The 27,124-nt window shown below is 37.6% G+C and overlaps 1 long non-coding RNA gene across 1 annotated transcript in view; it reads left to right on the plus strand.

Moving 5' to 3' along the window:
* The window catches only part of LOC137467130 (uncharacterized), a 34,530-nt gene extending 11,412 nt beyond the window's left edge, over window positions 1–23,118 (plus strand). Inside the window, exon 3 of the long non-coding RNA XR_010995413.1 lies at window positions 21,223–23,118. This is a non-coding gene — a long non-coding RNA (uncharacterized lncRNA). The remainder of the gene's footprint in view (window positions 1–21,222) is intronic.
* Window positions 23,119–27,124: the final 4,006 nt, after the last annotated feature.

Genomic DNA, 27,124 nt, shown 5'->3' on the forward strand with positions numbered 1-27,124 from the left:
TAATATGCAGCACAGGTGCTAGAGATAGCTAAGAAGAGACAGTTGGAGAAACATATTGATTATTTTTATTGTACACTTCACACTGTCACTTGACTGATTAATCCAAAACACCTAACTCTCCAGCAGCTGGAAAAGAGGTTGGTTTTTATCTCATCCTTAGCATTCCCATCAAGTGACAAACTATAAAATTTTTGTCTGCATACTCAAATTGAATAAAAGGTCAGACAGAATCAATATTTTTTCACACACTAAAACTTTAAGAAACTGTCCAACTGGATATTTTCAGGTCTGCTGTTAATATATGGACTGAGTTCCATGGATGATACTATGATTTGCCAAAATACTTAAGCACATGTTTGATTTTAAATTCTGAATAATCCCATTTGCAAGAAAATTTAAGCAGGCACGCCAAACTAAGGATGGAGTTGGAGATAGATAGCAGTACTTCCATACCCCTCAATCATCACCTCTAGGAGTTTTGCTATTTGGATGCAGGTGGCCCAGCTATTTTGCAGGAATTTAGGTTTTGCAAGCATTTACCTGTAAGCCAGGATAAAAATGCATGAAAAAAATTAACCAAATCTTATGATGAAGAAACAGCAAAAATCTGTTATTATGGAAAATAAGCAGGAAAAACAATATGGTATTTGTGAGCTTTAGGATTTATTTGTGCCTTCAGTTGCTTCAAGAGCATCATGATTACAAAGAATTCAGCAATTAATATTTCCTGTGATATTTCTCAACCAAGTTATGATATTAATTTTATATTTGACCAAGTTGGTAGGAACTTCTAACTGCATTCAAAAGGAGCAGTTTGGAGACAAAATAGTTATCTGAGCATACAATGGTATCAGTGAAAAATTCTGCTGGACTCTTGTTTCTCATGTACAGCAGCAAGAGTAGGTCTAAATATAGTCACCACAGAGGCTGAATGCCTCATTTCTCTAATGCAGTCATTCTTCTGGACTTAGAACCAAGTTAAAAATTATCATTGTCTCTAGTGCCATGAAAATCTAAACATTCTTTGAATGTATTTTTGTAGTTTTATAGTTGACCTCTCAAAATATTCAAACATGGAGTTCCATCTTCAGAGTGTACAGACACAATATCTCAATATTGGAAAACAGCAATGCAATAACAATTGCTGTAATACCAACCTCAATCTTGCAAGTTATTTTATGTGCAAAATGAAGGGACACTTAAAATAACCTTAAGTGTGGCTTTAAAGGCTTAATTTATTAAAAAATGCTATTGTCTAGTTGCATAAGAGAACAACTTGTTTTGTTATGGTGTCTTAAATTCTGGAGCTTTTAAATTCGTTAGTCACAATTGTTGGTGAATCTGTCCCAAAGATTTCTGTGTCACTTGTCACTAAGCATTTTCCCCTTGCCTTCACAATGGTGGAAAAAACCTAGGCAGTCTGTGTTCATCATGCTAAAGGGTATTTGCTGAAAAATCATCACATGTGGTCAGTGTAGGTTGGTGAATGCCAGATTTTGTTAGCAAACTCTATCTACTAATTTTACCAGGAAAGTTGAAACTGCCAGAGAGCCCTGATGGCACTACTGACATAGTCTTTGTCAAATCTGGAATGGGCAAACAAGTTTAAAGAAAAGAAGAACTGACTTAAACAACCATGCAAAACTCAAAGTCTGTTTCCAATGAATCAGTACTTTGGTTTTGAAAAAAGCTGACATAAAGTTTCTTGTCTGGTTTTTGTTCTGTAGTCACTTTTAAAATTCCTGACTCAAGCCAGGCCAGTAAGTAGAAACAGAAAATGCTTCAGATCTACCTTTCTTGGATTTTTTTGCCAAAAAAACCCAAAAAACCAAAAACAAACAAACAAACAAACAAACAAAAAAACTCAACAAAAATGCCCAACACACACACACACGTGTGTGTGTGTGTGTATATATATATATGTATATAAGAATATCTGATTTTGCAACTAACACCAAATTTTGAAAATCCAAGTTTAAGCCAATATAAACCCAACTTCCCACCTGCCAAATAGACCTAAAAATAGTTATTGGTGGTGATAGTTTATGTCAGAAATCTGATGTGACTCCAGTCTGGATTTATACAAGGATACAAGTTTCCTTAATTATTTAGGAGATAGAAATATCATCATAATTGTTTTATCATAAGAAACTTGCTTTCACATAAATAGTCTGAAAAATATTTGCATTTTTTATAATTAGCATCCTGATATAGCTGGATTTGAAGGCTCAAACTTTTCTTTCCGAGTCACAGAAAAAAAACAGGAGATAATGCTTTTATCAGTTTTGTTTTGCCACAGAATAAAGAGATAATGGAAGTTCTAAGTGCAACAGATATCTTTGAACCCAAATATAATTTATTTTAAATTAAATATCAGAGCAAACACAGACTAGACAGTCTTTGTTTCAAAAAAGAGCAGGTCTGGAGAACCTTATGAAAATTATTCCTTAAGATTTAGTGAAAGCAAAGTCACATGTGAGTTCTCAATGGTGAGAATAGGATTTAGACTGAACAAAAATGAATGTGACAAAAAGACAATAGTGTTTTGCGTCATCCAGAAGCAGTGACATTGGCATTATGGCCAGTAAATTAAGGTAAACTAAGAAGATTAAGAAATATATACAGCAATTAAGATTAATGCAGACAAAATATAGGCAAAACCAAATGTGTTCAGTGGAGGTTCAGATAGTCTTCATCTCATGCTGAAGTTAGTCTACGCACTTGCAAGATCTTGTAGGTAGGAATAATGACAAGTCAGATGTGTTAATTCATCAAGTGGTGAAGCAGCTCAATATACTTGAAGCATGGACATGTCATGGAATCAGAACTGTACAATTGTTTGGGTAGGAGAAGACCTCTGAGATCAAATCCAGCCATTAACCCAACACTGCAAAGTCCACCGCTAAACCATGTCCCTAAGTGCCACATCTATGCATCTTTCAGATGACTCCAGGGATGGTGACTCCACCATTTTCCTGGTCAGTCTCTCCCAGTGCTTGGCAAGTCTTTCTGTGTATAATTTTTTTTCCTAATATCCAATTGAATCCTCCTCTGACACAGCTTGAGGCCACTTCCTCTCATCCTGTCACTTGTTCCAGGGGAAAGAGACTGCCCCCCACTAGGCTACAGCCTCCTTTCAGGTAACTGTTGAGAGTGATAAATTCCCCTCTGAACATCCTTTTCTCCAGGCTAAACAACCTCAGCTGCCTCAGCTGCTCCTCATAAGACTTGTATTCCAGACCCTTCACCAGCTTTGATGCCCTTCTCTGGACCTGCTCCTCGATGTTCTTCCTGAATATGGGGACCCAGAACTGAGTTTAAACAGAATTGGCTCCCATACTGAGCTCTGGGACACATTACTTGTGCCCAGCCACCAACTAGATGTTATTCCAGTCCTCCTCAACTGTTTTTAAGCTACTGTGCTGCAAGGACTGATGAATCCACTTTAAACTCCCCAGACTTCGGACTGAGAGAATAAGATTGCCCAGGAGCAAGTGACTCCATAGACTTCTGATGAGGAGAGTTGGACTGTCTGAAATTCTGACTTTTACTTTATGTTTTGAACATTAATATCTTAAAGAATACTGAACACACATGGTGTAGATAAAGAGAATCTAAAATCTTTTTCTTTCCTGAAAGCACTGTGCTCATCACTAAATAAGAGAATAAGCTTTCTTCTTGCTTATTTTCCCAGTGGCCCCATTTTGCTCTGCAGAGTGGAAAACTTTCAGCTTAAGGCTCTGTGGTTGTGAAGGTATTTTCCAAGGAGGTGGGAACTGTGGGACTGTTTTTTTCTGAAAATGAGGGAAAAGGTCTTGCACATCTGGTTCTCTAACTGTTAAACAACTCTGCAGAAGCCTGAACACAACTTGTTCCTCTAGCCACGTGCTTGAAAAGAAACTTTCCAGATGCATAATGAGAAGAATCTCATTCCTGCCTCCAAATCTGGTAGATTTCAAGTTGTAAATCCCAGGTGCATGTAGGCTTTTATCTCAATTGTAAAAAGATCCTTCTATGAATATGAGAGAGACAAGATTCAAACATGCTTCATTCCTAAGTAGTGCTATTACTTGGCTTGATGCTTCCTTGAAGTTATAGGCATCTCTCAAGACTAGAATTTAATACAGGTGAGAACCTAACTCAAAATTAAAATTGTTGTTCTCACTGAACTCCAGGTTCTGTTATGCTTAGCTGGGTATTGTCTATATACTTCTGGAAAGTGTTTTATAAAGACCAAAACAAAGTAAACTTTCCATCATTATATGCCTGTCGCTCCACCTTCTCTGTGAGCAAGCTGCCTTTCTTGCCTTCTGCACATCTTGCCTTCTGCACAGATGAGGATGAAAATAACCTGTTATATTTTACTGCACCTTAGTCCTCTAATGGTTTTTCTCTTTTTCAGAAAGCAACTGAACTTTCTTTGTAGGTAGGATTGCAAGGAGAAGTCCAGTCTGTGTGATTCCTTTCTCAATTCTTTTGAAACTGTCGGTAATATTCCTGGTGGTTAGAGGACATTAGGTATTTGATCCCTTAACATTAAGCACTCATATGTGGTTCCGTGTGGTAAAGCCCAAAACAGTAGGCAATTTTAAACCTACAGATTTTGACCCATAGTTAAAAGATTAACTGAAAAATTTATTATGACATTCTTGTGAGAAAAAAAAATACAAGGGGGAATTAATCCCATTTATATGTTTGGTGAAAAGCTGATTTGGAGTTACATAGTGAGTAAATGGTGGTTTTTTTCTGTTTTTTTTTTTTTTTCCTTTGCTATTATACTACCACTTATATTTTTTTCTTGTACTTTAATGACCTTCTTTCAACAAATCTTATGTATGGAAAAACACAGCCTGAGTATTTTTTTGGACATCTTATGGTGCATGCTAGCAAGTGTATGCTTGACACACTTTAAATCAAGAATGAGCAACTCCTCTAACTATATCTCTGAAAAAGCAGATAATCTTTTCACAGATCACACATGAAAGTAGATTTTTATGTTTAAAGGTACAGGTTGATTATTGTAACATTTTTCTTTTTACTCCATTGAATTCTACGGATTTTACCAGATTTACAGAGATGTAAAGTTGAAATAGCACAGCGTTAAATCCAGCACAGTAAAAACTGTAAGTACATCTAGTGCAGTGTTCATCCAAATATCTCTACAGTTACATTCTCCTACTCCTTGCCAGACACTTTGTTTTTGTCTGCCTTCAATTTGGAAGCTTTTGGGGAAAGAAAATATCACTCTTTCTTTTTGTAAGGTTACATAAAACTGCACTCTTTACTGCAATATAAATAATGAATTAAGTTTACTCATGCTGTTTGAACAAGTTTGAGGAGCTCTGCAAAAAGTGAGCTGACAATGCAGACTTAATAGTTTGATCAGTCAAAATATATTCCCAACAATAGAATCAGGTTGATTCCCAGCAGTCATACGCCACTGAATGCTTTGTGATTTTGCATTATCAGTTGGAAATTGATCAAATGGCATCCCTTGAGCTTTAATCTTTTTCCTAATTGCCTGTGATGTATTTTTCAGGAAAGCTGACAGCTCTGGAAGGGTCTGAGTTGTTCTGTTAGCATATCTGGTTTCTCATCTTGTGGCACTTACTAACTGGAAATCCAGGGACAGAGGACCTTTATGTAACTTCCAGACAGATTTAATTATTAGTAATTACATAGCAAAACAAACAAAAATACTTTCAAGCCATGCTTTTTGTCATACTGCTGCCCCCAAACAAAATGCAAGCATAAGCTTCTGAGAGAAAAGGAGCGACTGAGAAGGAATCAGCACAACTTCCTTGCAGTAAAAATGGATTCTCTGCAGGGACCCATGGAGAGAAACACCTCATCTGTGGTGGACATCTACATTTGAAGTAGTCACCTGAGTCCTCTTTAACATTAGGGAGGGGAAAAGAATGGTTAATCTCACTCTAATACAGACAGTTAAATTATGTGAAATTAATTATCCTTTAGGAGTATGTACTTTACTCTTTGGTTATGAAAGCAACATGGTGGCATTGGCTCAAGTAAAGGCATCTGCACTGATAAACTGTACATCTAGGTTAGGTCTATTCTTCTTTGATAGTTTTGTGTCTAATGGTAAATTAAGTAATGCCAAGGAATGAACCTGGCTACTGGAATTCAGTCATCTGTAATATTTTTATTTAAACAGCCTATGGTGTGATTTTGGTCTATTCCACTTAGGACTACACCAAACAATTTCTTGGCATAATCTGGGAGCAGACATAGCCATTCCTAGCAGATGATGTGACTGTAGGCACCCTGTCTGTGAAGGTAAAAGATTTTAGAAATACAAATGGAAAAAACTCTACAAATGATACTTAATTTTCTAGTATAGATGTATCTGGAACATCTAAATTTGAGAATAATGGCAGGGGATAGTAAGCCTTCATAATGCAATATGTCACATCTTTTCATCTATTGTTTGACTGCAGCATCTTAGTTTATCTGGTAATGGCAAATGTGCAGATAAACAAAATGAGGCTGAGAAGTCCTAGAGGATTTCCACAGGACATAGTGAGAATCACAGTGAAACACCTTCCTGAATAATGATACACTGGAAAAACATAATATGGCCTGCTGTATCTGTGCTCCAGTACAGCTCCAGTACATCAGTTGCTCCAGTACAGCTTGTGCATGAGGGTCATGATATAAGCAAAATTATAAAAACAACCAACACATTTTTTGGTACAGTCTATATGCTATACTCTATCTGCCTCTTTTTCTTGTCCAAATAATAATATAGAAAATTCATGAGCCCCATGGGATATATTTTAATTAAACAGCTACCATAACATCCATCCTCTACTATGAAAAGTTGTTTGACTTAGTAGACTTTAATGACACCTTATAATTTCCATTATAGCAAAACAGTATTTTAGACTATAATAAAATTTGTCCTGATATAACCAAGACTTTCATATGTAATATGGAATTATCTGCTTGGAAACTAAATACATATGTAGGCTTTGCATAGTCACCAGTACCGAGTAATCACACTGATTCCCTCTCTATTCTAGATATTTTATATTGCTATTCTCAGCAATGTGAATAACATACTGAATGTCTTTTGAAAGACAGAATTCTAATTGTTGTTTTGAATTCTGGGTAAATTATTCCATGAAAATGACATCTGCAAAGCATATACTTTAAAATGAAACTTATATCAAGTAAATAATTTCTTTAAATATATTAAATTCCTTATATGGAATAGATACTATGCTCTCTGATTCAAATGAAAAATTACAAAGTCAATGAGAAATGAGAACAGGCTGTTTGCAATTTTATCAGATATGAGAAACTGCTGAGCCAGCTGGTAATTTCAATTCACATGCTTATTTCCCCATTAATGCTACTGTAAAATAAAGAATAAACAGGCTTTGCTGTGCCTGTTGCTTAATTAGCCATAACAAAACTTTCTCAAGTGTGGTACCCCAGCAATTGAAGGTATCATGGTTGTAGGCAGTGGCCTGCCAACAATAATATGAAAAGATCCTGGAACTTGCCAAGACTTCTACTCAGTAATGCTGGGGCTTCTCCAAGTTATCTGAACCACTTCCTGTAGATGCCTTGGGCTTTTTTGTTCAAACAATTTTCAGAAGTTATTTATTTATCATATTCTGGGTGTCTTCTCTTAACAACATTGTCTTGAGGTTGTTTTTGGAAAAACTCAGATAATTTGATCTGGGTTCAATGTAGTAAGAATTTTATTTCAGGACTTCATGTTTTAGTAAATTCCTACAGTTGCACTGCACAGTATTAACCATATTCCACTGATTTTCCATGAGCACTTAACATAAAGAAAATGTTTGCCATAATCTCCTTCATTAACTCAGTGCTGGACAATGATTTGGATTACCCAAGGGAAGGAGTCAGGTGCAGCTGAACTGATGCTTCTCAGTCAGTGATCTGCTGAGACCAGGTGGACAGAGAGCAGGTGGGATATGGTGGACTGGGAGGAAAGAGGGGCCATGGCCTTTTCTTTCTTCCTGACTAACTAGAGCATGTGAGCTGGAGATGACCGGGAAGTAGCTCAATGCTGATGAAAGCCTGTGGTAAATTAATAGCATTTGGGGGCAAAAAGGAAACAGGAAGGAAATTGTGCCACACCATCCCAGAAATGTTCTGCCTCCCAAGACCTGTCTTGGATATGTGCCACTGAAGACGCCATTCTTTGCTTTGGAGAGGGGTTAAGTTAAACCCTGGGGCTAAGTTAAACCCTTTTGCAGGAGCTACAGGGAGACAAGGCCAAAGGCATGCATGTGTGCCTATGGTTTTCATGGAGGCTCTTTTGTGAGGAGAGTTCTGAAACCGTGTCCCTTTGCAAAGCATAGATATAATAAATTTTTGTGTATGGATATGCAAATAACCTCCCTACTTGGACTTCTGAGGCCTTGGCTGTACACATGTCCTTTGACAGTTGTGCTATCCTAAACACACAAAGGAACACCAAGCATAATAAAAACTTGGCTCAGAAATGCTCCCTATTTTCTTAGATTAAACACCTTTTTATAGCTGCATCTATTTTAGGGTCTGAACAACTTTATAGTTGACTCCTATAAGATAAGTGGAATCTTGTGAGGAACACCTAATTTATGCAGCAATGAAAAAGAGCAGAAACCTTCTCGATTAAGAGATGCAGTTACTGTGGCATGCACAGTGACATCTCTATGGGCTTTTGATGAGAATTACAAATTTTCTTAAGAAAGGGAAAGGGTAGAAAATGTTGGTGAGAAAAATTGCATATCAAGTTATGATAACGCAGTGTGAGACCTCTCCAGGCAAGCACTGGCCAAATGTCACTGTTCACAGAAGCTTCTAAGTATACATTCCAAGTAGTCTAGCTTTTTCTAGTATTAGTTCCCCAGGTTAGGGGACTGTTTGCTCACTTATTGAAGTCTACTATATGCTATAAAAGCCATGTCCAAGAAGCCTAGCATCTTCTTTTTCAACCAGCAGTCTTGTCCACAACTTCCATAGCAGACATCTAAATGCAGTTCATTCTCAGCTGGCAAGTTCCATTGGCATTGTGGGACAATAGAAATGAGGTTAGGAGACATTTTCCTTAGCTCTCTTTCACTGTTAATGGCCTTTGGGGAGACTGCCACTTATGAAAGCTGTCCTTTGGCTAGAGTTTTTCACTGGAAGGACAGCAGATCCCAATACAAAAGCTCTTTTAGTGTAAATAGAAGTCAGCTTGCATCCAGAGGCAGGGTAGCCAGCATCGGTCTTAGTACACCCTCATTCTCCATCCCCAGAGCCAGCTGCTGCACTTTATGCCTGTACTGGCATCACAGGTGGTCTGGTTTGTGAGTCTGTGGGAAGAGTCCCTTGGGGAGTGGGGTGTGTTCACTCAGGGCCAAAGGAGTGTTGTGCTGAAGGGAAGATGGAGACACAGGGAGAGTCTGGGAGAAACTAATGTTTGTGAAGAAAACACTTGTGAAGTTATGCCTTTATTGTTGCAAATCTACAGTTCTTTGTTCCTTTGGAAAGGCGGATGCAAATTGGGTGCCAAATGGAAACCCAAACTAGCGGTGTTTGGCTCTCATCTTGCAATTCCTTTGGACAATTTTGTGTGAGCAGGTATAGAAGCAAGGCAATGGATTATCAGGCTCCTCAGGTAGGCAGGTATGTATCTTTCGCTTTAGAAGCCAAGAGAAAAAAATATGTGATGTGGTTGCTTTGAAGGTGTTTTATTTTGCTTTTTAGCTGCTTCTCAGAAAAACAGGAGTAGTGTCAAGTATTATAAAACTGAGAATGAAGAAATACATATTATTCTGGGATATTTTTACTAGGTGATGAGGACAAAAAGAAAGGATTTCAGAGGTGAAAAAAAGAATGAGAGGACACAACAATGTATTAATCTTTCAGTTAGTTTTGTTTGGGGTTTTTTTGTCATAAAAAGGAATAACTATTTAACTTTCCCTGTGCAATACATTCAATGTGTGCTTTCTGCTGTGTATCTAAGAAGAAAATTAACTTACAAGTTTATTTTTGGCACTTTAGCATTGGAGATAATAAATTAATTTTAATTTTGAAACAACATTTTGCCATTCTTAAGTGGAAAAAATTTGTTCTACTCTCCATTCTAAAGCTACTCCTCACTTGCTTTAAAAAATTCTCAAATAAAAAATTCCATTCTAATCTATAATTCTAAAATTGTAATTTTCAGAAGGTCTTCACCTGGGTAAGTGCTAGCTCTCTTCTCCATTCTTATTTTCCTTCTTTTAGAAGTCAATTTCCTCTTTTTTTTTCCTGGTTTTTATTTTTCAATCCTTTTTGCAATAGTCATATCCAAACTTTTGTGTTAACATCATCTTGCAGCAATGTTGCATCCACAGTACCAGAGGCTGCTGAATTTTATTTTCATTATTCCTTTTACTGTCTAACTGGATATATGGCATGTGAACATTTTAATATCACGTTTCGTTCTAATCAAATTACATCTCTTTCTATCCTCCAAAACATGAGTAATGCTAGTTTGCCAGGTAAATCAAATCAGCGAGTCTGGATGACTGTTTCTCTTAACACTTCCCAGCAGACACAGGCTTTTGATAAGAACTGCAGCATGGGTTGATTGTGCCTTCAAAGGAAATAAGTGGGTAAACCTGGGGAGCATGTAACTAAGGCTTTGTTTCAAAAAGACAGAAGTAGGAAATGGAGAATCAGGATCCCACGTCCAGGCAAAAGAATGCCTCTTGGCCAAGGAACTACAGATGCTCGTGGTAAGATGGATCTTGATTCCTGAATTCTGCTACCAAAGCAGTCCTTCTCTGTGTTTGGGACCCAGGCCAGACCCCAGGCTGATGCACACTGTTTTGTTGCTCTTGAGTTCCTTACTAAGTTTGACACTGCTCTGCCAGTAATTAACAAAAGCTTTGGCCTAAAGCTTGACTATGATTACCATAAGCATCTACTACAGTAAATATTTCACTAATGTCAATATCTCCTGCTTAATTTAAGTACCATATATTTTATTTCACATTTTAAAATAATTTAATGTCATCTACTGCAGCTTTCAACCAGTGATCTCAAAAAAATTGACAGACCTCAGAAAATACATGTCAGTTTCTGCAGTCCTTTGACTGCATTTTTTCAGTAAAATCTCATAACCAATTCAATTGGATTTTCCTTGAGAAAGTGATGAATAAGAGTTGATTGTGTTAGAGTCGATATTGTTACAGTCAAAACTAGGAGTCACCTTTGAGGAAAGGGCAAGGGCTGCATGCAAAGTGGCAGGGACAAAACAATGAAGCAGAAGCTCTAGAGACATGTCTGAGATGTGGAGAATAGCTGAGAGCTCATTATGGAGGATGGGAAGCCTGTCTTAAGCAGAAGGGCATTTCTGTCTATCCACAAAGATGCCACCTGGGAATGCCCCTGGCGAAAAGCCATCAGCAGTTTTGGTCAGCAGCCTCCTGGAAGTCTGTCCCCACAACAGGCTGCCATCTCCTGACTACATCATGTGTGAAATGACTGTTCCTCACTTGGTACAAATGTGTTCCTATGATATGTTAGACCTCACACAAATTCTCTAAATCCCAAATAGATGGGAATTGAAACAATTCCATGAAGTTCCACATGTTGTAAAAATAGTACTGCTTAAAAGCATTAGTATTAGACTGGATTTCTCAAAAGAAGAAATATGTTCTGAATGTAAGATCACTTTATGTTTTTAGCCTCCTAAATCCATCTTCTTGTTACAAATTTCCTGACTTTTTTTTCAACCTCTGTTTCTTTAATAGAGCTGAACAGTCTGTTGTGGATATTTCTGTTAGTGTTATTACATATATTTTCTGGTCCAGGCAATCAGTACCTATCTTAATGCGTATCTTTAGAAAGCTCACTAAAAATGGGGCTCAAAAACAATGTAAAATGTGATATTTCTATGTGTAGGAGGATGTGAGTAGCTCTTTCCCTCAGCCCTTGTGATTTACATGGAGTAACATCATAAACCTGTCTTTATGTGGGAGGCTCCATGAACATAGCATGAATCTGTCAAATTCCAGTCTCTCTGGTATACTTGGTGCCATTTTAAAATTTTCTAGAGACTGAAAAGAGAATTCTAAAAATAATATCTCCCAGATATAAAAAATAGACACCACAAAATGTAGTGATAAGCATTTCATAAGAATATTAGTGGATATCTGTTTTCTTCTTTGGTAGTGTTTCACTTCCTATAGGTTTTTCCCTGATTATAAACCTGTCTGCTTATCTACCATGGGCTCTGCATTAATATTGTCACCTGCAGACTGCTGACTCCTCGTAGAACTGTCTCCACCAGAAAGAAACAATAAAACTTGTTTGATAAATAAAACTTTTATCTATGCCCTTAGTCAAATACAATTTGCCGAGACTTTGAAAATCTACATCTGTTCTGTATACAATTTGTATTGCCATTTGTTCCACAGATGTGTAACAAGACAAATACCTGTCCAGGCTTACATGTGATTCAGAAATGCATATGTTAATCATGCTGGTGGAAGGATGTGAAGGAAAAGACAATAAATCAGCTTACAAATGGTTTCACTTGGAAAGGTCTAACAGAACAGGGTTATTTTTATCCTAGGATGCTTTTAATTTGAATCAAAAATGCTTTACCACATGTTCTGCCAGCAGTTCAAAAGAATTGGTAACAAACATTTAATCTTTTTTATTCTGGGATTGGCACTAAGCCCTCATCAAAAAGCGTATGCAGTCAAGCAGCTTATCTCCATTGAGCTGTTTTCCTTAATGTGTTCCTAATTATAATCCTATATATTGCTCACTGTGGCCGATTGAACAATATGGCAATAATTTCTTTACAGACCTCACTGTTCTTTGAACTGCAAGTACAGAGGGCTAGGACGGAACCAGATCAATGGATTTGAGTGCAGAGGAATCCAGCCAGATGCAATCTCTGGAGAATGCATTTCCAGCTGTTCTCCAGAAAGGGACCAGAGCAGACAGCTGGTAACTGCAGCCCCTTTCATACAGCCCCAAGGATCTGTGCTGCAAGTTGTAGCCCTTCTTATTTTATTGCATTCTGCACCTCTGGGGAGGGATTCATGCAAATTCCACGCAAAAGGTGTTTTTTAACAACAGGGATTGGAGTAATAGCCTGCCCACCCCCTCCTCTCAAGATTTCATTAGACTCTTAAAAAGTTTTTGAAGGACTATTTGAACCAAACTTGGACAAATATTTCCACAAATTGAAAGCTGTAAAATGATGCTGAGAGGAAATAAAACTATTTGTGCTATAGTTTTAGCTATGTTTGTTTGTGGAAGGTTTTAGAATGCATTAAATCTGAAAAGTTCTGCCTTTTATTCTTAAAGGGCCTGCAGCCTTAGGAGTTGCTGGACTTAGGAGTTGAGAGACTTTCTGCCTCCCTCTCCCTGTGTGAACACCTGGTTCACACACATATTGCCGTAATGTGATAGATACCAAGTAAATGAAAATGGTTATAGGTGAAATTATGTTTATACCAAAACAACTGTTTGTATCTGTCAGCTTCCACTTAGCTCTGATGCAGTGATAGTTAACAAGGAGAAGAAAGGAGTTGACTAAGGATTTGGTGCTCCTGTGCTTTTGGTAAAGTTTCCCCTTAGAGGTCATATTCCTTCTTTCCTGATTGACACACACACTTCCTTTACTGGGATGTGTCCCCATGGCCCAGAAATCCCTCACATACAGAGGATCCAAGCAAAACAGAGCACAGTGCTTAAATCTTTAAAACAAGGCAGATCAGAGAAGCAAATTCCTCAGACTAACCCTGCATCATTTACAGGACAAGCTGGGTATTGTGGGGCTGTATATTTACTTTAATGGAAAAGAGGGCATTGTACAAAGTCTTTCTAGAGACTGTTCAGTTCCTCCAGAGTGTGTTTGGGCAGGTACTGCATCCCAAGTCTAGAAATCACGAAATGGAATATTTCGTAAGTGTATGTTGCTGATGTTGCAGGGACTGAAAGGGAGATAAACTCTTTTTTTTTCCATCCCCAAAGGACCCACATAATTTTTTTTTTTTTTAATTCACTCACACACAGTGAACACTGCTCTGAATTTCTGACTTGAAGGTTTCATAAAACCCATTTTTTCTGTACTTGGGTCTAACTGCCTTTGCCAAACAGCATTGAGAACTTCACAGTACCCTACTCACATTCTTTTAAAAGCCTGATGTCTGTGAAATCAAGGTGTGGAATAAGATCACTTGAAAAACAGCATTACTTAATACAGCATTGCACATATGAGTAATCAAATAATTAAAATTGCTGAGGATGTTCAGCTGGTCTGTGAGGCAGTTAAGGCTCACTGAGGCTCTCCAAGTAATACAGATCATTGCTTTCAGAAGATAGCACTACTCTTGTTTTTTTACTTTCATGTCTTATGCCTCAACTTTTAGGATTATTGCCGGCAAGAATCTTAATTTTCCCCTTTCAGACAGGTGAAAAACATGTCACTGTTTCTGTGTGGCTCTCTTAAGGTGCCACCTTCTTAAGATTGCCAGACATTGGACTTTTTATCACTTCTGTTCACTTTCCCACCAGTTACAGCATTATATTCACAAAGTGTCGCCAGATACCAAAACATATTTTGTGATACAGAATATGTGTCTTTTGCCATAATTGCCTTTTTATATACTATCAAGTCACCAGTGATCTTCTTTTAATTTCAAATGGAGATTGCACAATTTCAAATAAGGAGATGGATAAACATTTTTTTAATGAATGTTGATCCCATTTCTTCTGTTGAGTCCTTTAGAAAGGGTGCTGGTGATTGTCATATTATTGTGCAGGTTAGCCATTTTTAACTGAAGCAGTATTTTCTTTAGGGTGGGTATTTCTGGTCTACTTTCTAACCTTGAGAACAACTTTACAGGCAGTTTAAGCTACTAGAACACTCACATGAGCAAAAGCATGAACATTTTTACACCATTGATTAAGGCCAAACATTTGAGCAGATGAATAATTGCTCTTTGTTCTTTATTAGAATCTGTGATGGATACAAAACACTGGTTGCCAGTTTCAGCTGCACTGTTACATGAAGACCAAGCCAATAGCCCATTTGCAGCATCTTCTAAGAATTTAATGTTACTCCTCATGTCATGATATTTCAGGATCAGAGTTCCTTTGCTTCAGTTTCTCGTGTCTGCATGTTACACTGTAACAGGCCCAGGTAGTCAGTTAAGACTGTTAGACTAAGAGTGTATACATGAATCATATTTTCAAATAATTTTGTATCAATTTCACATATAGTAAAACATGCTTGCTGTTGAAAGCCTCAACTCTGATGTGACCTACCACTTACTGTCTTACACACATTTATAATTGTCTTCACATATGAGCTACATTTCTGCTTGTTCAGGTTTATCTCAGCTGATCCATGTTTTCCAAAGCTTCTGGTTATGCAATACAGCTTTTTCTTCTCATAGTTAAACATCATGTTTATAATCTTTTGTATCCTCCCTACCAACAAAAATGTTATATTTTGCAGTCAAACCCCTCAGGGGCTGGAAAGAACCCAAATGGTAGGCTGCAGAAACAGTATTTCTCCAAGGGACTGTTGAGTGTGAACAAATACCTTCTGTTTTTCTTAGGGCACTCTGTTGAAAGCTATTTGGCATTATCCATGTTCCCAAATATGTCTCCTCTCATAGGCAGAGGAAAGGTGTCACATTTTATAGATAGATAGATAGATAGATAGATAATCTTCAGAACTTAAAACACGCAGAGATTTGTCTCTTTTTTAATCTAAATGGTGAGCAAATGAATACATAGTAGTAGTTCTTCTTTGTTATTCCCAGAGCAATAAACATCATCATCTGTTTTAGGGTAAGAAGATCTTTCATTTGTATATGAGCTGTTGATTTTTTGGCTCATTCAGCAATTTTCCTATTCTTACTTTCTTGTCTTACAATGGGTTGAAACCTCTCTCTAAAGAGTCAGACAATGTCTTTGGGAAATTTCATTCTTAAGTTAAAGCTTTTGTTGCCTGTTGAATGCCAGGTATTTTGCTAATAATGATTTCTAGGTTCATAATATGGATCATGCTTTTTTTATTCTCCCCCACTTTCCTCCATGTTCCTGAGACCTGTTTTCTATCAGGAAGTTGCCATCTAATATTATAAGCTTTTTAGTCTCAGATCAGTCACAGATTGCTCTGTTGGGTTTTCCCTCCTCCTGCATCATCTCTTAGATGAAATACATGTTTCTGTGAATCTTAGGTTTCTAATTACCTTAGTTGACTGAAAGCCATTCAGAACCATCTGTTGTAAAAAAAATATTGTTTTCTGGATTTTATTGTCTTTCAGTGTCTGACTGTCACTCGTATCTCAGAGACACTCTCAGAATGAGTGGTATGGTTCAACTTGATCCAGCTACATCCCAATTTTCCAGAGAGCTACAGGTTTGACACAGGTTCTGACTGCTGCACTATGCCAACATTCACAGGGTGCATTCTGATAAGTTATTTCTTTAACATGTGATACACATATGATAATCAGTGAGCAGATTTACAAGGGATGTTAAGTTGCAAGGATGTTTAAGTTACAATTCTAGACCAAGTCAAACATGAAATTTCCATTTACAGCTTACAGGAATTTTAGTTTCATAGTTTTATATGTAGGTAGTTAAGTCAGGTACAACTGTAGTCAGTTATGTTAGGTATGAACCCTTTTGTTACATGTTGCTATTAAAAAAAATGTACAACATGTGAGCAACAATTGCAATGAATGCACAAGTCAGAACATCAGCACTTCCTTTTCTACTGAGACAGACTAATATTCCATTAAAGTCTCACTAAGTTTGAAAAAGCATAATGAGCATGGCAGCAAGGACAAGAACTTACAACTTCCTTTATAGATGACCGTTGTAATCACGGTGCAACACAATAACAAGATATCTCCTTATTTTCTCTTTGATTTAGAAACATTGAATTCTTCTTTGAACAATTACATAACTTCATGAGGAAGAACAGGTCTTATCCTGCTTGCCATGGCCCTTACTGCAGTGGCTGAGACCATAATCTGAGAAACAAAAGGCAGGAAGTTTTGAGTCCCCACAGGTAGAATTTTTTATTCCTGATTTCTCATTTTCCAGGTAAATATTTAACTGTTAGTGACTGCATCATCTCTCTGCTGTTTTCATATTTTTTAGGTGATTTCGTGTTGTACCGCAAACTCGGTCTTCTCCCACATTTCCTAATGAGGCAGCTTGAAAGCAAAACGACCATTTATTTAGATTAGATTCAGTTCAGGATTGAGCTGGATTCATCCCACTGAACCTAAAAATTTAACTGTGAAAACTACTTTGCTCTAAACTCCATCTATATTCAATAAATCTCCCAGCAGAGAGTAGGATGACAAGGCTTCTATTTTAGGTATGTCTCTACTAAGTGGTTGAAAGTAGGTAGATAAATCCAGGCTTGAGGGGTATGCTCTTAGACCTTCAAGGCACTAGTTCAATTTTGAATTTAAGCACTTGCTTAAATACACTTTTATTTGGAAAAGCACGTAAGCACACACTTGCAATTAAACACCTTAAAGTTAAGTATAGAATCCTGCAATAAATCATTTTCATGACTACTGACTGTGACATATTTTTTAAAAGAGACGTGGCTTCTGCAGTTCTATTTTTCTGAAGTGATTTTAAACCTCCTTCTGGTAAAAAGATATTTCCTACTAAGCTAAACCTTATTAACTTTCTCAGATTTTGATGTTGTATTTCTATCCTGTCTTTCTGGTTGGGAAAATTCCTGAAGTTTACAATTCCATTCACTGTAGTTTGGAAAGCTGACACTATGTATTGTATGAAAATTAATGGTTATAATTGAAGAGATAATCTGGCTGTACTTGAAAATATAAACTCTAACAGTGATTATAGTAATTGCAGCAATATGAAAAACTTTTTCACTTTCTGTTCTTGCAGATTGGGAAAACCAGCCTATGAATAGAAGCATATTAAATATTTGGTCTTGTTTGATCTTTTCGTGGAACTACTCAGTCATTTTATTAGTAAGCACCTAGTAAAATCCATGTTATTTGGCTAATGAAAGTCTAGCAGTCATATTTGGGATTCTCTGAAACAACTGATCTAAGCATAAGTACAAGATATAATAACTGCTGAGATTACAGTACGTTTATAAAATGAAAACTGAGCTAGGAGCCATCTATTCCCCAAATACAGAGAAAAATTGTGCACCGATTTAGCCAGAAGAAAAACCCCACTTTTGTTACTGGAAAAGCAGCCCCTTGTTTCCTAGGGTCCCTTTCATTGCCTTCCCCTGTTCTAAAAATCCGGCTTGTCTCCTCCTTGTCTTTCCTCACTCCACAGCAATCTTCCTTCCACCCTGTATTAGCATCTCTGTAAAGGACTTCTCCAGATCCTTTTTCCAAGCCAGTGTAGGCATTTTGTTTGTACAAAGAGACCAAAGTGATTCCCTAAGGGGAGAAATATTTATGTGAATGTCTACTTTAGGGGTATGATCATTACTTGGATTATGGTAGAAACCAAACATAGTTAGATACCTCTCTGATAGACAATGATTGAGCCTGAAATAATTTTACATATGAGGACAATTGCCTTTTAATCTCCGCTATATCTAGAGATATTCTCCACTGAAGTTTTCATGTTCATCTTGATGCAAATGTAACTAAATAAGATCAGTATGAAGCAGCTGAGGCAGAGAGGTTTATAACTGCCGCCAAAGCATATCTGGGACCAGATTTTTTCCACCTAGATTGTTTCAGTCTAAACAGACTGAAAAGTTTTTCCCCTAGTAAGAGAGAAGACATTAAATAAGCAATTCTAATAGTTCAGTCACCCTCAATTTATTTGGTATCCCTTTGAGATTATTGAGTGAAACAAAAATAGTACTTTTCTAGATCTTTCTTTCTTTAGTAAGTAATGAATACAGAACATACTTTCACACTTTCCAGATTCTGCTTCTTGCTGCTTACCCTCATTTCCTTATTTTTAATGATAAATAAATTAACAATGATTTTTGGTGTTCACAGCACACCATACACATCAGCTGAAAAAGAAAAATGGTTAGTAAATTTTTTTAATGGAATGCAACATGTGCTGCCCCTTCTGTGAACTCAACACTCATTCAGGAAATTGATTTGTCAAGACGCAAAAAAAAAATGCATCATTTCATCGCATTTTTAGAAAATATGGGTCCAGTCTTATAAGATGCAGAGAAGGCTCAGCTCTCTTAAAGCATTTCAATGGAAGCACTTTGTACCTCACAGTAACAGGCCAATTTTACGTGTCATTTTAATGATCCCTTTAATAGTTAATTCTGAAACCAGCAACACTGAGCATTGCAGTACTCGATGCCCTTTGCTGGGCCTGGCTCTGAGCCAGCTTTATGCTTTGCAGCTTATTTGTACCCAACAATCTCAGCTTAAAAAGCATTTGTTTTCCCAGGATGCAGGTGTTGATATAGCTGCATTGTAGGTAAGATTCTTGGATCAGGTTATAAATCAGAGCATGGCGCTGACTGGGGAACAGAGCTCAGGCCTTGGGGCGGATCTGAACAGTCACTCCCCTCCTCCTCTGCAGTGATCCTGTGCAACCCAAGACTGGTCCAAGAAAAGCAGCTTGTACAGGCACTACAACATCTGGAAAACCTTGCTAATATTGATTTTCAAGCAAGAGAGGTAGATATATTAGGCATGGCTTTCAACACTTTGCACAAGTTTTATACCAGTGCAACTGAACTTTACTGAAACTTTGCTGGCATGAAACTGGTGCTACACAACTAACAATGTGTCTCACTGCTGCTGCTACCCCTTTTTTGGCCATATGAGAAATAACGATTAAATTTGCATCATTTTAGAATATGATCAATCATGACAGAATTGTTCATGACTCCTGATCCCTCTGGTACTGCAACCTCAAAGACACAGGGTGTAACAACCCATTATTATTCTCCAATATTAATAATTAACCTTTCTGAAAATGTATCACAGGGAGAAAATCCCTTGTTGTCATATCATATCTTTGATTTGTATTTATTTTGTACCTTGGGCTTCAACCTTCCTCCCTGTTGATATCTGTCCAATGATTTCCACCAATCCCTTCTGCCAGATGTAAAGGTTTTGAGTTCAAAATTTTATTCTGGAATATGAAGACAAAAACCTTGGGTTTTTTTGGGTGTTTTTTTTTTTTTTTGTTTTTTTTTTTTTTTTTTTGTTTTGTTTTTTTTGTCTTAATCATCTTAATCCTCATCTGTTTGCACATCTTCCACATGTGACACCTGTACACCAGCCAGATGCTGGAGTCCTATCCATTACTTCCTTTATTCATCAACTGATTAATTTTCTGGAATGAATTTAAGTTAGAAAATGTCAACAAGCCAACAATTACATATATCCTCTTCAGCAAAGTATGGGAAAAGACCAAATATACTGAATGTGGCACTGGAAGAATGAACCTCTACCTGATCCCTTTTTCCCACCATTTCTCAGGTTGGATGATTGATTTTGTCTGGTGAGGAAAACAATGGATCTTCTAGTATGTTTAGCAAATCCTGAAGTAAGTAACTGGCAGCTGCTCTTTTCTCAAGCTGCAGGTCTTGAAGAGCTGCCTGCAGCCCTCTGGGTTCCTGGTATCCACGCATCTACCAGAAGGTGAAGAAAACTCCACTTCCAGAAGGACTGAGATTCTAAAAACAATTTTTTGAACATTCTTACTGGGTGTTTTTCATCAAAACTGCATATATCTGAAAACTGCTAATCTCTTCTATGTACCTAGAAAAAAGTACCACAGTGAGGAAGGGAAAATAAGTTAATACATCTGGGAAAATTCCATTATTTTAATTCTGGTTTAACATAAGATGGCTAGCTCTTGTCATTCCAAGGGAATCTTAGTTGTATCTGAGTAAAATCTGAGTAAGATCCTCAGAACTTGGTCCTCAGTAACTAGAATTCCCTAAAAGTTATGAGCCAAATGTTTTTGGGAACAATAGCAGGCAGAGACAGAGTATTACAATTATATACAATTATTCTGTGGAATAATTGTATAATTTTGAGATCAAAGATTATTAGGAATTTCTAAATATAGGTTTTCTGTGCTTCTGTAGTGAATGCTAGATTCAGAACTTTGGGGTGATATTTTCATAAATTGCTGGTTACCCAGATGAACATGTAAAAGAAGTCAAATTAATCCTTAAAAGTATGAATTTTTTTTTCCTTTATTCATAGTTTTCTGCAACAGACAATCTATCCAGCAAAACAATATTGAAAAATTTAAAGGCAAACTGGGAGTGGAAATCCTGGACACAGGATGTAAAAGTGGAACTACATGAATATTTCAGAGGCATCTACAACTTGTACATTCAGAATACCTCCACTACTATTCTGTGAGGAATATGCAGCAAGAGATGACAGGTAATGTTTTATTTCAGAGTAGGTGGTGGTTGGTAGAGGGCATTCAGGACATGGGATGGTGATGGCTGCGGTGTGAGTTTCACTGTTAGAACAAGGTTGTGGTGTGGCATTTGGCCAGTGGCTGAAGTGAAAATGGAAAAGTGACAACTGTATCCTGCCAAAATCTGGTATTGTCCCACAGGCTTTTCATTTTATTCCAAAGGTCATAATGTACTGTATTCAACCAAATCTGCTTCCAGAAACCCTTACTATAGGAAAAACACTTCTTGACAGAATAAGTGCTATACTGATTTTTTTTATATTTTAAAATGAATTTTCTTTGTACAGAAATAGGTTTGTACAGTAATGTTTGCATGCAAGAAGGTAAAATCCTGTGAAAAATGTGTCACAGTAAATGGATAAATCTTGTAGCTCAGCAATTTGTGTCAATGTTTTACATAGGAGGAAATCCTCTGTGACTGTATCATATAATGGAATAATTTCCCATAAGGATGTTTACTGCATGAGGGCTTTACTCTTTGCAGTGCCATACAATGGAGCACATTAACAGCACAGCATCAGTTTAACATGGGACATTGAAGGCTGAGCCCTGCTTTTAGTTATTGCATCAGCAGGATTTAAAGAAGCCTTGTTCTAAAAGTAAAGGCCAGAGAGGTAGGGTTGAGAATTAGCAAATACTGAAGAGTGAGGCTTTTTGCATAAGTTGGACCAGATTCCCTGTCCAGTGCTGTTTTTACATACTGAGTTACCCTTCTTATTTAGAAAAACACTCCTCACAAACCGCTGATTTTGAGAATCTGTTCTATTTTTCCAACTAGGTTCTTCCACTTCATTACCTAAGTGGCTCCATCACCCTAAGTACCTAATACCTCTCATTATCTTAGTGAGTCATTTAGGGGTTGGCTATTTAATATCATGAATTCATCATGAATAAATATTAGAGCTAAATCTACATTTGCTCTGGAAGATGGAGAGCTTTTTAATTTCTGAGGTCTAGGTTACTTAATAGCATTTGAAACCACTGGAAAGGTTTTATAAAGAGCCCTGAGAGTGACATTAACAGCAGCTTCCCAATGAGATAAAATATTTTGCCTAATAGTAAACAGTATCATTTATTGTCAAAACAAGAGGTGTTTCTGGGCAGCAGACAAATTTAGCTCCTAAGTGGGTTTCCTCCTACACTGAACTTTCCAGCTCAGTAAGGAAAACTTTGTCCTCAAAGGTGAGGAAGAATTCAGTCATGTTTCATCCTAGAAAGGTCATTATGTGCCAGAAGAACAAGCAGGTTGGAGATATCAAAGCAAGGTTAAATGTGTTTATTTTTCAATGCCCAGACTGTTTTTTCAGCCATACAAAATGGTGTCATTTTCCACTCGTAATGCTGATGGCTACCACCTAATGCTATGCTACGATGAGGGTGCTCTTGTCGCCAAAATTTCTTTTGTAGCATCACAAGGGCACATTTTACCTTTTCTGAGACTACAGTACCTGTGTGTACACTGCCTTAGGGCTCTTCTGATTATAATTTAACTTCTCTAATTTTTAATTTCTTACAGTCCATGCTTGCATTTCTGTGTGTGCTTTCTGCAAGTCAACCTAGATGGACACTTCTGCCTGTTCTGCCTTGAAAGATGACCCAAGCCCAAGGATGTGTCCTGCATAGATAGACAGGGCATAACCACAACCAGGGTTGCTCATCAAAGCCATTCATCCTGTACTAGGTGATGACTTATGGGGATGTCAGATGGTCAGGGTCAGGCAAGATGTAGAAGTGTCTCACTTGTAGGGGCTTATATTAAATATTTCAAGAAGTGATAGGATATGGCAAAGTGCAATTGCAATGGCTCATGCTTCGAATTAACTCTCATTTACACTTTTATTCTTTGCAAATATGATGTAGTCCCTTCATCCTACAATTTTTTTCTAAAATTGAATCTCCTTTCAGTCTGAACTAAGACTGAAACCACTGGAAATGCTGCTTTAAATTGAAGAGTTTGGGTGAAGAAAAGGCCAATAACAGTTATTTACAAAATAGCTATCTAGATTGAACAGAAATTTGAAAGACAGAGACATCCATGGGTCGCATATTATCTTGCTATATGTCTTGCCACTTGCTCAGAACAGTAACTAAAAGGAAAAGAAATCATTCCCATTGGCTGTGAGAAACACTGCAGAGCTCAGACAGTGTGGTACTGTATAGGAGCACAAGGCATGCTGCATTCCAGCCTAAGCTCTCCTGATTCCCTTCTGACTGTGTAAATACCAGTCTTTCAGACGAGTCTGGTGCCTACTCTGTTCTTCCTACCTAATCTAAGCCCCCTCTCTTGATCAGGAAGGAGCAGGGAAATTCAGAAAGCAATTTTTAAAAATTATCTACCTTGTTTCTCTAGCAGGCTACCTTTCAGGAAAGCTTCTCATCTGAATAGTGCCATACCCTGCCTTCTCTTTCTCTTCCCCCAGAAGACTGTTGCTTTTTTTTTGCTATACGATGACCATTTCTAATAATTGTGTTTCTGTTTTTACTATTATGAACTTGTGATATTTCTTCTTTTTCTTCCTCCAATATTTCTATTTCTATTGCCCTAATTCTTTTGGGCATTATTTCCTGCAAAGTCCTGAACCATCAGTATATCTGTTTCTTTAGATCTCCTGATGCTCCACTCTCAATATCTCTAGCAATCAGCCTCAACAAAATTCAATAAAGCATTGCCTTGAAAATACAAAGTTTACTCAGGTTTTCTAGTGACCAATGGATGATTAAGGGTCAAACACTCCAGATGGTCTAATATCTTTTCCTCCCCTCAGTGCTTCCACCCATGAAAAAGCTGTGAAGTCCACAGTATCTGCTCTGGCATGTCAGCTGGCCTCTCCATAGGTTTCTTTTGTCTCGCTCATTAGCACATAAACAGAGAACAGAGGTTTGTGCTATCATCTGGGGAGGAGGAAGGAAGGAAAAGAAAAGAGATACTGGGAAATTCTGAGATGTTCCTGACATGCAACAATACCTCAGGTGGATCATGGTGTGAAAACTGATGGAAGAGGAAAAGATGCATAATCCAGCTGTTCATGCTGCTCAAGAGATAACTGGTTTTCTGTGCTTAAAAGGACTTAAAAGGTTCCTTGCATGTTGTTCAGGGCTTCTTTTAGCCATTCTGTTACTAGCACAGACTTTTTATGGCTTTGATCTCAATTTTGCTACACATGTGTAACATGTTGTGACATGTTGTGATGGCTCTTACCTGATTTCTAGCCGTGCTGTGTGGAAGGACTACAATTTATTATACATGTCCTACTTAATCATCTTTGCAGGAGGGGTAAATACTCATTGGTCACAAAAGAACCTGGACTTGAGGACTGAAGAAAAATAGCTGGTGAAAACTTAGTTTAAAGTCATGGACATGGTTTTCTCTTTCAAGTTTTATTAATGTGATGGTTTTCAGATCTGTAACCCTACATCTGGGCAAGTCAATGGAGAGTGTGCGAGTTTGGCAATGCATTTTTGGTCACTACGTATGGAACAGAGATGCCAAAAATAAGTGCAGTGAACCTCTGTCTGTATTATTTAGTAAAAACATTTTTATATTGGTGTGGTGAAGGAGTTTCTTCTGTATAAGAGGTAAAATTGTTGTTGCATGTTTCCAGGAAACTCCCTCAGTTTTATGTCTTAACCAGAATACTTTAAAAATGTTCTTCTAACCCAAATAATTTTCTTTCATACAGATGCAAAGATTCAAAAGCAACAAACACAAACATGGACTCAGCATTTTGTGAGTGCATGAAATACTCCTTGTCACCTTATTTCCCCAGAGTAAATGTATGTGGTTACCTACCCTTTTGTTGGAAATCTCTAGAGAGTTAGGAAGCTGGCTATCTTATGATCAGGAGCATGAGCCAAAGTATTCCTCCCAGTAAATGACATCTGAAGTGTTTACTGGAAAATTACCTCCTCTTAGGTACTGCAGAGCACCACAGCCTTGCAGTATCCATGTTAAAGAAAGCAATTCATATATCAAGCAGGCAGTAAACCCAAAGAGGATGTGATATGCAAAAGGTCTCTGGGAAGACGGGATTTTTTTTCTGCACACTGTGCCTAACAATGCCAAAATGTTTTTTCCCTGTCCGTTTGCTTCAACAATGTGCCATTCTGTACCTCATAAGCACTTAATTTATTCCAACTCTTTGGCTTGACCTGTAATCCCCCCTCTCCTTACCCATCTGACCCATCTGTGTTTCATTTCCCACTCATCAGCATCCAAAGAGCCAGGCCCAGGCCCTGTTTGGAGCCATTAGACAGAGATTGGCACTGCTCCCTCTTCCTGCACCACATCCTCCGCTGAAAAAAATGACCATCAGATCAGAGAACAGAGCCTGCTTTGTCCCCGGCAACCAAGATCTGGAAGCACTTTCAATCATTTGCACTCTATACCCACTCAAATGCATTAATGTGATCAACATTGGGCCTGTTGTGGGCATTTTTTCCAGCAAATAGCTCGCTAACATTCCAGGCATGTACTTCCCTGAAAACAAGACCGAGACAGGGCCCTGAATATTCAATTGGAAAATCACCAAGAGCAAGAGCTTAGCTTGGCACGGCTGGTGTTGATTCTTAATAAGTGACTTCCTAAAGCTGAGGCATGAGGCTTACAGCTTCAATGACTTGTTTGAAAAATATTTTGTAGGTGCCTCATACCACTTTATTTCCTGTGGTATGCGTCATATTGTGAGCTATTCTGAGCCAGGCTGTTTAAGCACACTAACATTTTTTTCCAAGATTGCGGTGTTTAACTAAAAATGTGCTTATATAAGATGAGCTCATAGCTATTAGTGCTGATGTAGTTTTAACTACTTGGATACCAATACCCCAAGGCCTGAAACCTGCTGAAAAGGGGGGGAAACCTAAGCAAAAGCCATCCTTCACAGTCGTTGAAGGCTTTTTGTAGACAAGATAACTGGAAAAATATTTGAAAAGTTGGATTTTGTTTCTATAGGACATTTGGTGTTCAAAATTACTTTAGATCTCTGTAAAAGCTTGCTATTAAAAGGCTAAGTGATGTAAATAGCTGAAGAGATTTCAGAAATCCACTGAAAAATAATTTCTTCAATGTTTCTTCATGGGCTACAAATATCACTTCCAGCAAAAGCAGTTTATGTGTGCTTCTCCAGTGCAGCTGGATGGACTAGGTACGTCCTAATGTTTTATTCATTGGAATATGCCTTTCATTGACATGCCTACCATGACAAGGCAACTTTGACTGTGCTGAAGGGGGTCAGCAGAGATTTTTGTCAAGGCATGCCATTGTGGACGAGGGTGTCTGGCTGTCATAGCACTATTGTTCAGATATGTGCCCTTGTACGAGTCCCATTCTTCAAGCTAAGAAAAGATGGCAGCATTTTACATAACACACTTGAAAAGTCAAGGGGTGGGATTTTTGGAGCTTACCTTGGTGCCTAAAGAAGACTATCAACAATGGGAGGTACCTTAAGGAAGCCTTGTTTCAAGGCCCATTTTAAAGGAACAACACTTTCCTAGATTGAATCAGGTCATGCCAGGTATAAAGGTATTAAAAAATAAAAAAATTAAATGAAGGGGATGAATGTCTATATGAAGTTCTATGACTTTTCATTTCTAAGCCAAAAGATGCATCCTGGGCATAATCTGCATCTAGAGGTTCTATGTAGAAGAGATAAAATGGAAATGAATACATGAAAGAAAATTGAAATAGTTTACA

Source organism: Anomalospiza imberbis, chromosome 2 (genome assembly GCF_031753505.1).
Source record: "Anomalospiza imberbis isolate Cuckoo-Finch-1a 21T00152 chromosome 2, ASM3175350v1, whole genome shotgun sequence".
NCBI classification, from domain to species: Eukaryota; Metazoa; Chordata; class Aves; order Passeriformes; family Viduidae; genus Anomalospiza; species Anomalospiza imberbis.